Source organism: Thamnophis sirtalis, unplaced genomic scaffold (genome assembly GCF_051295495.1).
Source record: "Thamnophis sirtalis isolate CommonGarterSnake01/CBP01778 unplaced genomic scaffold, rThaSir2_p1.2 scaffold_3, whole genome shotgun sequence".
NCBI lineage: Eukaryota > Metazoa > Chordata > Lepidosauria > Squamata > Natricidae > Thamnophis > Thamnophis sirtalis.
The window spans coordinates 33775563-33788792 of record NW_028261383.1 but is presented as its reverse complement, the minus strand read 5'-3'; the positions used below and the strand labels follow the sequence as shown (position 1 = coordinate 33788792).

The window sequence follows — 13230 nt, the reverse complement described above, 5'->3', positions numbered from 1 at the left end:
TGTGACTGCTGGCCATGGGAGTAACATGTCTTTCCACAAGAAGAGGCAGGAAGGAAGAATGACTTGAAGGCTAGAAAGGATATCCAGAGAGATAACTGCTATTAATTGATTCCAGACAGGACAAATAGTTTCAGAACTGGTTTCTTGAAAAGACAGAGGGAAAGAGAAGGGGAAGATTGACAGTGCAATTTGGCCTAAAGTGTTTTTATATTGACCTTCAAGGGGGAAAAAAACTCCACCCTCTCTCCTTAAGCCACTTTCTTTCATGTAATTCAGACATCAACAAACTGCTCTTCAAGTTTCTTCTGCCCACCATTACTTGCTTCAAACTGTATGAGAGACTCTCCCATTGCCTCAGCTGCTCACTCCCATTTCCTTACATTTTGGCTCACACAAAGGAATGTGCAGCTGGGATGCATTGTAAGGGCAAAGCTTTTCCAAAGGCTATGCTGCTTAAAATGGAGAGTATTAGTCATCTGTCCAGATCCTGATCAGTCCTAAAGCAGGTTCTCCCACAGATGTGACACCAGTAGCTCTTTTACTCAAAATGCAGCATCTGTTAAGAAGCAGCCACTCAGTGCTGACAGACTAATCAGTTAGGTCAAGTACTTTTCTCACAGTTGGACTGGGTCTCCTCCACAAGGCTAGAAGGCAATGGACTAGAAAGTAAAGGCACTTATAAAAGAAGTACTACATAAATGTTAATATCTGAGCATAAACAGCAATGACGAAAATTCAGCTTAGTCATCAATACAAGTAGTCCTCAACTTTCAACAGTTCATTTAGTGTCCATTCAAAGTTACAATGACACCTTAAAAAAGGGAGTTATGATTGATGTTGATTCACATTTATGATTAATGCAGCATTCCTGATGGTCATGGGATTAAAATTCAGACGCTTTGCAACTGGCTCATATTTATGACGGTTTCAGTATCCCCAGGGTCGTGTGATCGCCTTTTATAACCTTCTGACAAGTAAAGTCAATGAGGAAACCAGATTCACTAAGCAACTGTATACTACAATAACTACTGCAGCAATTCACTTAACCGGTGTGAAAAAAGGTCATAAAATGGGTCAAAACTCATTTAACAAATGTCTCAATTAGCAACCCAAATTTGGGCTCAATTGTGGTCATAAGACAAGGACTATTTGTATTAAATTCTCCAAATCCAATGCACGTGATTCATACATATTGATGGCAAAAGGAAATTCCAATCCTCTACCTTCTAGCTTATCAATGTAATAGAATAATACCTTGATCCCCCACTGACATTTGCTCAAATGAGTCAAATTCTTCATGTAAATAATTTTTTGGACAGCACATGTAGATGTGCCTCCACAACATACACGATGCCTTAGCTGTTTCAACCACAAAATCTGCAGTAAATTCACAATCTTTGCACATGCAGTACTGACTCCTAAATTAACGGAGAGTATATTCATTTCTAATCAGTTTCATTAGCCACTAGTCAGGTTCTGAATAAAATTCAAAGTGATAATTATGACTCACAAAGCCTGATATTCTTATCAATTCAAACTGAGAAACCACAAGTGCATCACATGATCTTACTTAGATTTTAAGAATCTGCAATAGAAGATGTGCAGTCTTGCTTGCTAGCACTTATGGCACATTTTTAAAAAGGATCTGAAAGTAGGCCATCTTGGTTATTACTCCAGATTTCTGGAAGATCATGAAAAGGAAAACAGGACTAGCTCCATTCTCTTAGTAGCTGAGGAAAACATTTTTATTCATGTAATATTCTAAGAGGTTTGCTGAAATATATTTTACAGATTGTTTAGGATTAACTACTTATTTGCTTATTCTATTGTATCTTAATTATAACAGCTTGTTTTCTCTGTATTTTTACTGCTTATGGTTTTATTACCTCAGCTTATATGCTGCTTCATTTCTATAGACACTGAGCAGCTCAGTTAATGTTAAAATCACTAGAAAATAACAATAATAAACTGTAATTAATTAGATGTGCACCATTCAGGGCCAGCATATTCTTCAATTACAGGTATTTACTGTAATTGGGATTGGCAACTTTTTTGCTAAATGACATGGTAGTAAAATGGGGGGGGGGGAGAGGTATCATGTGACCATTAAGGGAAGCACCCAGGTTGTTAGGGTGTGGTGTCAAGTGACTGTCGCTTGTAACTTTCTGCCAACTGCAGGTTGGAAACTGGCTATGGTGGCTGCAGATGGCAATCATGTGACACCGTGGCTGTCACAAATGTGCAGCCAGAACTATGAAAACTGGTTTTAACTCTCCTTATTATGTAGCATTCTAATTTTTAATGCTCAGTGAATGAATGATTGGAAAGCAAGGACTACTTGAATCCCAAAATGTTTAAAAATAACATTGAGGAAGATAACTTTCTGTTAAATTTCTTATCAGAAAGATATAAAAAGATCAATGGACCAACTTATAATTTCACTGAGCTATGCAGTCAAGAATAAAGTCAAACTTGAACAAAGGTGTATAAATACAGCCTTCTCTGGAAACTTCAGGAGGAAGTCCTTCTTGTCTAGCTTATTCCTGCACAATGTTTCCTAATCTAAATGGTCCCTTGCCTACCTATGGCACCCAGCCATAAAGGACCGGGAGAATTAATTATGATAATGCAGGGTGAAATATTACTACAAAGCTTTATATCTATATAAAGAAGAGTTGGGGAAGCAGAGCTGAGAGGTTGGCCTCAAAGAACAGACCATCCTGCATTCCTCAAGCAGCCAGGCCTTTTCTGGAGAAAAACACTTAGCATTTTCAAGAAGGCACCAGATGTTAAACAGGAAAAAAACAGACTCAGTTTATCTTTAGTTGAGCAAGACCATCAAACATAATTAGGACTGGAATTTCTAGCACTAAAAAAAAAAGCTGTTAAGAGCTACTTCAAGTCTACACTTTGCATTCTGGAAACTTTCTGGTTTCTCTGTTTGTACACCTGTTGTTTTTAACGGCAAACTCCGCGGCTGGCTTTGGGCTGTAGAAATCAGTACTCAGAACACTGAACGTGTGTGTTTTAAGCATACTTTGTTCCTTTTTAGCAAGTCCCAAATTCAATCCAGCTTTGTACTGAAACAAATAGGGAGAAGCATGAATGCTGTGAGGAAGGACGAAAAAAAGCGTCCAGGCTTTAACCTTTTATCGCAGTTGCTTGGCCTCAGTAACAAACTAAGTCACGTTCTACAATTTATCTATGAGAACTCCACAAATGTACTTAAGTAATATTATTACAGAAGACCGCAATGTATGCTGACCTAGAATCATGTGTGTTCTCTTTCAATCGTTGTGTTAATATGAACAGTCGTTATGCTTAACTGCTCTACATAAACGTTTCAGTGAACAAATTCAAAGCCTTTCCATCCAATTTCCTTCCTTGTTTCCAATCGTAATTACTGTAACAGAGACAGTGCACCTTCTGAAGTAGGTTCTAGCTCATGACTCAATGAATGTGTGGTAACCTTTAAGATTTCAGAAGATATTTTTATAAGAGTAGACAATTAAGTTGCCCAGATGATTAATTCTAAGTTGGGAAAAATAGGCAGAAGAAGAAGAAAACTTGCTGAGCTGTCTTCTTAGATGGATGAAATCTACCTACTAGATCATTTCTCCTCTCTGTGCTATACCACTCACTTTTGGTTTATATCCATTCTTTTAAATAAACTGTTAAACTGCCTTCCATTGAGGACCTGTATACAGCTTAGGTTGGAAAGAAAGCTGAGAAAGCATCTACAGATGCTCACATCTTGGGCATAAACTGTTTCAACTATTCCCCTCGGGATACTGCTATAGAGCATTGCATGCCAAAACAACTGGTCATGAAGACAGTTTTTCCCCCATGCCATTACTCTGCTAAACACCTAATCCCCACAGCGCTGTCTTACGCCTAAGGATATTTACCCAAGTAGTAGGGCTGTATTGCTATTATCCTTCACATTGTTCCTATTACTTTCTCCTATTGTTATCTTATGATTTATCACTTTGTTGCTTGTATCTTATGATTTATGATTGTGCCTTATAATTTACAATTTATGATTTATCACTTTGTTGTTTGTATGGGCACTGAGAACTTATGCACTTGGAAACTAATTCCGAGAAACAGAATTGGAAGGGACCTTGGAGGTCTTCTAGTCCAACCCCCCTGCTCAGGCAGGAAACCCTATACCCTTTGAGACAAATGGTTATCTAATCTCTTCTTAAAAACTTCCAGTGGGGGAGCATTCACAACTTCTGGAGGCAAGTTGTTCCATTGATTAATTGTTCTGTGTCCAATCACATTTGGCCAATAAAGAATTCTATTCTGTTCTATTAACAAGTACTTTGTATGTCAGTACACATACTAGGTAGTGACCCCCTATCTACTCCATCTGGGGTATCATGCTTGATAATGGCTATGAAGAGATTGAACATCTGAAACAGATTTATAGCCACACATAAGGCAAAATTCATTAGATAGATAGGTAGATAGGTAGGTAGGTAGGTAGGTAGGTAGGTAGGTAGGTAGGTATAAATATAGATATATAAATAAGCCAAATACTACTCACTCATCACGAAATCTTCAGAGCCTACAAACTTGAAATTTGGCATGCATGTTCCTCTTGGCTTCTAGGTGCTCACTAAGAAAGGATTTTTCCAAATTACCATCAGATCATCAGTATTTCCTATATAGTATTATATTAACATGTGTCGATAAGGAGTTAGATGTTCTACTCCCCCTCCCACCTGAAAGGAACTATGTTCCAATTGCCAGTTGCTTTATATGGGCTTGGCCAGCATTTCTCATCCGGTTTGCCGGCTGGCCCGATTACATGGTTTTCTAGCGAAGCACAGATATCCAGCTAGTGTTTAATAAAATAGATTATTTGTGAGAATTTTTTTTTTTTAAATCTATTTTTTTTAAAAAAACAATTTTTTTCTGTGCTAGACACTTCCACCATGAAATACAGTTGGTGGCCTCATGGCATACGGCCTTGTCTAGTCCATGAATAATTCCAAGGCTAATGAAACAAAATTGGATTGAGTGGAACACATTCAGAAGTTCTGTTTATATGTGCCACTTGGGGGACCATAGACAACATGTAGCTAAAAATACATTAATAAAGCATGTCAAATGTCTGCTATCTTTCTGTTTATAAAACTCATAAAAGCAGCATGTTAGTTTAGAAAATGAACAGATAATAGTAAACCAAACGCACAAGCAAGCATTTCCTGTGCAAGGCAAATGTGCCTGTTTTAGTTTCCAACTACTATAATTGGCTCTCAAATTGTTCAAATCTGAAAGTTGTTATGTCATTTTGGACAGACACCTGTTGAGATAATGCATTCATTTTAGCAGCTCTACTCTCATTTCAATGACTTAAAATACTTAAAACAATTTTATTTTAGATCAGAAAGATTTGTCATTTCCAATTTAGCATTTCTCTTTTTCAGTGAAAATCTTTTCCACCCCTTCACAGCTACCATCTTGGTATTTTAACAGACTGATACACACATATGCACATAACAAAGTTTGGAAGAAATCTTCGTTAAATTTTGTAAGCAATTCATTTGTTTAGCTGATAGTGATGAATAAGAATTGTTTCCAGGTGATGAAGCAAATGATTTTGCATGAACAGCAAACAATCCTAAAAGAACGCTTATAAAAATATTAATGGGCTGGTAACCTTGGCAAAACTAAACAAATTTGAATTGGTTCCTTAATTTATGCTATCCCTTGTTGAGGAACATTAATAATGCGCGACTGTATTGAAAAAAGAATTAAAACTACCCTAAAGGTAGTTTTTAAAATATGAGGCGTGTTGCCAACAATCTTGAAAATACTGTCTACTTGAACTTTCAAGTTAGTTTACAGTAAGTATTATTTGGTTATGCTTTGTTCTTTTAAGCAGTGTATAACAACACTGGTTTGCTGCAACATGTCCTTGTGCTGGGAGAAAAATAAAGTACCACAACAGCATTATTTTAAAAAAGTAGGCCTAAAGCTTTTTTGTGCGTTACATGTTTTAAAGTAAAAAAAAGATATATTTGATATTTGCAGTGAAACTGGGATGAAGCCGTGATATTTATTGTTCAAACCTAAAGCCCAACATCTTAAACATGAGAATCCTCATTTTATTTTTATTTTTTGGAAAGTGGGGTTTCCAAAAGGTTTCAATCTAATTCATTGTGCCAAGATTTAACATGTGTTTATACATACTTCCTTTTGCCCCTCTCAACAGGTTGATTATATACTTACTCTGAGCTAATAAGAAAAGCATAAAAATAAGGCTGTAATGAAATACAGGTTTCTGATTTGAATAGAAGTCTGAATAATTCCATCTGTTAACCCATTAGTACCTCATGACTGGCACCTATATGTTGCTTCCTCCTCTTTTACCCAGTATAACCTATGTATATTTCTCAAATCATAATTCCCCATGTACTTAACATATATACTTAAGCAGGGTACTAGATGATGACTGCAAATTCAAAGGAAATTACTAATGTGAACATTTATTTATCTTCTTCCTCCACTTTTGCTTACAGGAGGGAGAGTACAGCAAGCTAACCTTAATCAAGTCATCACATGACTATTTTCTAGGACATGCAAGGGGTCCTTGCTTACTGAAAGTTATTGAGATTGGGAACTCTGTCATTAAGTGATGCTGTCATAAGGTACAATGTCATGCAATCATACTGATTTATGACATTTTTGGTAGTCCCAGCTGCCGCTAGGCAAACCCCATGCCATTGCAGTGACCTGTAATCACATGATTGCCATTTGTGATTGCTTATTTACCTCCATGTTGTTGAAAGTCGTAAATGGTGACCACATGACTGAGACACTGTGACAGCCACTATTACAAGAGCCTGTTGCAAGGATACCTTGTTCAGTGCTATCATAACTCTGGACAAGTGGACATTAAATGAGGAGTATCTATATAAACAATGGAAGCAAAAATAGATCCATATCAAAATGGGAGAATAAAGTAAGACTGAAAGGGTCTCTGGGCCAAAATATGATTAAAAGGTAAAGTATTGCATTACCAAGAATGTTGTTATTCAATTTAGGATGATTATGGACAATAGGTATACAGATAATCTTGGGTTATAGTGGCAATCAGGACTGGGATTGCCATCACTAATGATGCACTTTATGACTTCATTGGTTAGTGACAGCAATCCTGGTCCCAAATATCACTGTAACCCAAGGACTACCTGTATATTTTTGTACACAGCTGTTCTAAGATTGCTGGACAACATCTTGCATATGTCTGCTCACAACTGTGAGCAGTATTTCCTAACTACATAGTTGAGTTATTTTTCCCCAGAGAAAAGTTTATATCATCCAGAATGAAAGCATATAAAAATGACAATGTCAAAGTATTCAAAATCTGTTTCATTTCATTTATAAAACTTTCTAGGCAGTTGTAACTGCTGAAAACAGGTCAGGACTTATAACTACAAATGATTTGCTATGCCTTTCTTGTGAATATTAGAAGACCATGAAACGTTTTCCACAGACATGTGATACTTAAAAAATACAACCTTCCAAAGTAGCTAATATTCACCAGATTCCACTTTTCTGGCACTGCTGATTGCGATCTTCCAAATTTTGTTAAATATTCCATATAATATGCCCATTGGCCATTCTTTCTGGATTGGATCATTTATTAGCACTGGCCACAGAATGGCAAGATCTATCTTCTGTTCAACCACAGAACAGCCAGCATTCATCCTATAAAACTCTTCCATCCTGACCTACTTTTTTAAAGACCTGCCACCAATTGCCAACACCACTCTCTTCAGGGTTTTGCTGCTTTCCCCAATTAAGCTAGCTTTTCCTACGGGCAACTCAAAGCAGAGAGAACAGAGTGTCAGGAACAAAGTGTGCAAAAATATACAACCAAACAGAGCAGTGCACCTTCAGCAAGCCAACCAGACAGAATGTTATTAAACTGGTTGAATGTCAATAGGGAGGTGGTGAGGCAAAGCCAGCTGGCCAGGCAGATATTTTTATTGTGTCTACGTGCAACATCAACTGCTATAAAGAAGGTAACCGTAAGGGCAGCATCTTTTGCACTTCTCAATTGTTTTCAATTTACTCCCTAGCTCAGAAGATATAGGAGGTATATTATGTCCCAATAAACCTAAAATTCAATCTATCCAGTGAAATGGATTCATTTCACAAACGTTTGTGTAACTTATTTTTACTTTTATTTTATTTAAATTGTTTACGTGGCCACCTTTCTCACATCAGTAACTCCGGGCAGCCTGTAAAGATTAAAACACAGACCATTATCATATAAACATGGCATCCAAGATAATGTATTTCTTAGTTGCTAAAGTGCCACATTTGGGGGGGGGGGGATTGCATGGCTACTGTTGTTTTAAGGAGGCAGAGAGAAACAGATCACTGCCTACTAAACACTTTTCAGTATGCATAATGATCTGTTGAATATTGTTCTTTCTTATTATTTTTTTAAAAAATCCCTTTTGAGAAGTGAAGAAGGGAAGTTTGCATCTTCTTGGTGTCACAAATATTGTGCAATTGTTTCAAAGTCAAAAATTAACACAAGTCATTGCCCTGGATCAGTGTTTCTCAACCTTGGCATTTTAAAATGCATTTGAACTTCAACTATGAGATGAAGTTCAAATACCTTAAAATTGCTAAAACTGAAAAACTCTGTCCTAATATTCAGGGCTACCATAGGCCAATGAGCTTATGGTAAGGAGCAGACATTATATTTATGATTTACTTTTATGTATGATTACTCCTGAACTTCAGGCACCCCAAAAGAGACTTTTTCTTTTCCTATATAGGTAGTCCTTGACTTACAACCATTTTACAATGAAAAAAGACTTATAACTGGTACTCGCACTTACAACTGTTGCAGCATTCCCACAGAAACATGAACAAAACGTGGACACTTGGCAACCAGCATGTTATTCATGACTATTGCAGTGTTCTGGGGTCTTCACCATTTGCTACTTTCCCAGCCAACTTCTGATGAGCTTTGTCAATGGGTGAAACTGTATTTACTTGACTGAATGATTCACTTAACAACTGTGGCAAAAGGTTGTAAAATTGGGCATGGCTCACTTAACAACAGAAAGATTGGTCCCAACTGAGATAATAAATTGAGGACTACCTTATTTATTACAATTTTGTTTGTTATGTTGAGGGAAACCGTTTGCATCGAGACTAGCCAGAAAAAAGTTTTGGCTGAGCCAAAATACGAAGCTGTATTACACAGCATCAGAGTTCTTTAAACATTTTTATCAGTGTTTTTCCAACTTGGCAACTTTAAGCAGTCTAGACCTCAACTTTCAAAATTCCCCATCTAGCACACTGGCAATCAAATGCGGAGTATAAAACCTGAGCATAATCAGTCAAAGATTTCTAGCTTTGCAAAAATCTCTGAACTTGGCAATGTTTATTCATACATTCTGCCAAGCCACACAACTCTGCTCAAATGGCTTTCAATATTTAATGCCAATAAAATCAATTATTCTCCAGAACATGTACACATTCTTAGAACACTGAATTCATGTTAGCCTATGCTGAACTCTAAATTTCAGAACTTCAAATAACATAGTGGTCATTATCAACCCACTAGATTTATCAAACGTGTTCAATCAACCTCAGCAATTGAAGGCTCATCACAAAAGTAAAGATCAAGTCAATTTATAAATTTAGATTTTATTTACATCCCACTTTTTATTTTTATAAATTACTCAAGGCTATAAACATACTTAATACTCCTTCCTCCTATTTTCCCCACAAAAATCACCATCAGATGACATATCAGATGATATGTGATTACTTCCATTTAGTTTGATAACTAAATGGAAGTTATCACATATGAAGGGTAGTGTAACTCAGTGTTTTTCAACCTTTTTTGTGCAAAGGCACACTTTTTTCATGAAAAAAAATCACGAGGCACACCACCATTAGAAAATGTTAAAAAAATTTAACTCTGTGCCTATATTGACTATATATAAAGTAATTCTCCCACGGCACACCTTACACTATGTCACGGCACACTAGTGTGCCGCGGCACAGTGGTTGAAAAACACTGGTGTAACTGACCGTTTGCTGATCAGGGGGAAATATCTTCATATTTTGTCTATTGCTTCCTAGACTCTGTTTGAGAATAGGCCATTAGCCAACCCAGTGAGCTGATATCATTCTTGTAAAGGCCATTAAGCTTTTCTTTTGGCAGTTTACTAAATTGTTATGTTTATTTATTTAAAATACACAGTGATTTCTTCCTGGAGCCGTGGTTTTGCTATAGAATAAAGGCACTCTTATAAAAACACAAATAATTATTTAGCAACCCTGGAAGAACTGAATAACTCGTCAGATTGAGCAAAACAAAGAAGCCATTTCCCCCTGCAGTTCTGATAGTAAGAGAGATTTTCTTGAACACAAGTCATTGTTGACACATGAGCTTTTCCTGGATCCATCCACATGTGACTCATACCTGAGCCAAAATGGTTAATCCCAATTTCATGAAAATGAGGTAGTTATATATCCTCATACTGAATTGACAAGCCACCGGGGGAGGGGAGGGGTATGTGTGTGGGGAGAGAGACTCTTTAGGATCACACATGAATTCTTCATTTTTATTCTGGAAGAATTAAAGTGTCTTAAAAAATGAGGGGGGCTTCTAAGAAATAAGACAGAACTTGAAATGTTCATACAGAATCAAGGCAATTTACTAGGATGTACAGTATATATGAGCTCAAAAAATTAAAAAAATTGAGGAAACCAATACAAATTTTTTTATAGATAGTATACAACTCTGTCAATAATTATCAACATTGACAAATCATAGACTAGTAATTATTGGAAATGTCATCAACCTGAAAAAAACATTTTACCAAATGCGGTAGACATGTAAAAAACCCCAAAGTACTGGAAAGAAACACACAGCATTATTCAGAGAATTCTGGAAATCAGATTTGACATCTAAGCACAATTCTTCTTACTAGGCATAATTCCAAAATGTTAACAAAAACAATCACTAAGATACTGTTTATGTCAGCAAGGATAAATTTAGCCCAACATTGAAAAAGAGATGTGTTACCTAAAATATCAGAGTGGAAACTTAAATTTGAGAGAATATGCAATAATAGCAAAAGTAACAGCATATATTCACAACAGAAGTTTAATTAAATTTAAGCAAAAATGGGCCCCACATATATTACATATTGCGCACAGCACAGTAAATAAAATATATGTATCCAGAGTACAACTTTTAAGAGGAAAAAGAACCAATTTCAATTAACTTTTTAAAATGTCTACAAATATTGTATGTTAGGCAAAGTATGACAAATAGTTAAAACCTAATGCTTTATCTATACTTTTTTCAGTAGGTATTCTTTGTATTCTTAAAGAACAAATAGTGGATTTTACACTTAACTCGATATCAAAATTCCTTCTGTTATGTATTCTGTTATGTACTTAAATGCAACTTGTTTTTTATGGTTGATCTCTAGTCAAATATATACTGAGCACTAACTGTACAATCTTAATCATTATTTTGTACACTCACATATGTCTCTGATTTTTTTCTTTTCTCCTTTTGCTCGTTTCTTTTAAAAATACTAGTAAAAATTAAAAAGATGACATGATTTCTTCACAAGCTTTTACACCCCTCTGTGAAAAAAAATCAATATTAAAAGCAACTTAAAAGAACAATATAAGTAAGAATTCTTACTCTGATTATATAATTAGAAGCAGAGTCATGGGTAGGGGAAGTCCTGTATTCACCATACAGATAGTCCTTGAATTTTCATTGCTAAATACGACAACCTTTTTTTTGTCAGGGTTGTTAAATGAATCACCACATTGTGAAGTGAATTTGGCTTCCCCAATTGACTTAGTTAGCAAAGTTGGGAAGGTTGGAAATGGCAATCGCATGACTCAGGATTGCAAATACATATTGGCTGACAAGCAACTGAATTCTGGTTACATGGGAATGTTGTAGTGGTTGTATGTGCAAGAACCGGTCGCCTGTCACTTTTTTCAGCACCACTGTAACTTCAAACAGTCGCTAAATGAATGGTTGAAAGTCAAGGACTTTCTTCTGATAAAGGTGAGCCAAAACCACCTTTGGGGGACCAGCCTGATCAATTATCATGGAAGCAAATTCAGCATCACTGATTTGTTAGTCAACATGTACAGAGCGTGTACTATAACATACATATACTGCATTTAAACACAGAGGCTGCATATGTCTGATTACTCAAATCAATTACTTCAGTATATCAATTCATCAGTTATGCTGTAGACCAGTGGTGGCAAACCTTTTTTTCCTCGGGGTCTAAAAGCGCGCGCAGAGACCCGACACCCATAATCTAATCCTCCCGCAGACCCCGCCCCCTGCACATGTGTGCGCGATCCTCTTGCACTCCCCCTGCATGCATGAGGAACCCCCATTTTGGTGCTAGTAGGCCTCCCTGAAGCCTCCTGGGACAAAAACGGGGCTCAGGGGGACACCGCATCATCTCACCCCATGCACGTGCACGTGACCTACCCATGCGCTGGCGATCCCCCCACCCCGCGCATGCAGTTGCGTCTCCCAGCAGAGACCTGAAAATCATTTGGCCGGCAGGAGGTGCGCGCACATGTGCAGTGGAGCTGACCTGGGTGGCAGCTCACGTACCCGCAGAGATGGCTCCACGTGCAATAGGTTCGCAATCACGGCTGTAGACCATTTGTGAAACAGAGTCTCAAATGATTAGTGGCAAAGAGACTGATAAGAGATCAGTCCATTAAACAGAACTAGGCCCGGTAGAATCTGTCCCTCCTAATCAAAAGGAAGTGGCTTCTAGCCTATTAACGTGGACGCATGAGAGAAAGAGGCACAGAAATTTGAACCTTGATTTCATTATCAACTGAGCTTGTATTTGATATGTAGGTCACTGGAACCCTTTTCATGTTTCATTAATTTAATATTATATGATAATAAATTACTTAGGAGAGCTTGATGTCTTGGAGGTCTACCATAGTTCCTAGTCTTGCTGGCTAAGAGGTCATACCATTTATCATTTCCCTGTACTACTGATAGAAAAAAAAACCTACACAGACTCTTTTATTTTGGCACATCCAGTATATTTGGAGCACCTTTCTTGTCCTTTGTAGTATTTTATTATTCATACTATATTTTATTGTTGTTATAATGTAAGATGCCCGGAGTTATCTGAAATCATGCAGCATATAAATGGAATAAAT

General features: G+C 36.9%; 1 protein-coding gene across 7 annotated transcripts in view; it reads right to left on the bottom strand.

Annotated features, from left to right (window-relative positions):
- The window catches only part of MGAT1 (alpha-1,3-mannosyl-glycoprotein 2-beta-N-acetylglucosaminyltransferase), a 37605-nt gene that overhangs the window by 21423 nt on the left and 2952 nt on the right, over positions 1 to 13230 (bottom strand). For 5 of the 7 annotated variants that reach the window (XM_087708592.1, XM_087708594.1, XM_087708591.1 and 2 more), the window contains one exon: positions 4553 to 4624. The exons of 1 other annotated variant lie outside the window; for it this stretch is intronic. The gene's annotated coding sequence lies outside the window, so the exon portion shown is untranslated. Of the gene's footprint in view, positions 1 to 4552; positions 4625 to 6786; positions 6807 to 13230 lie in introns of those variants that run through there. One more of the 7 variants, XM_014072045.2, reaches the window with a different exon arrangement.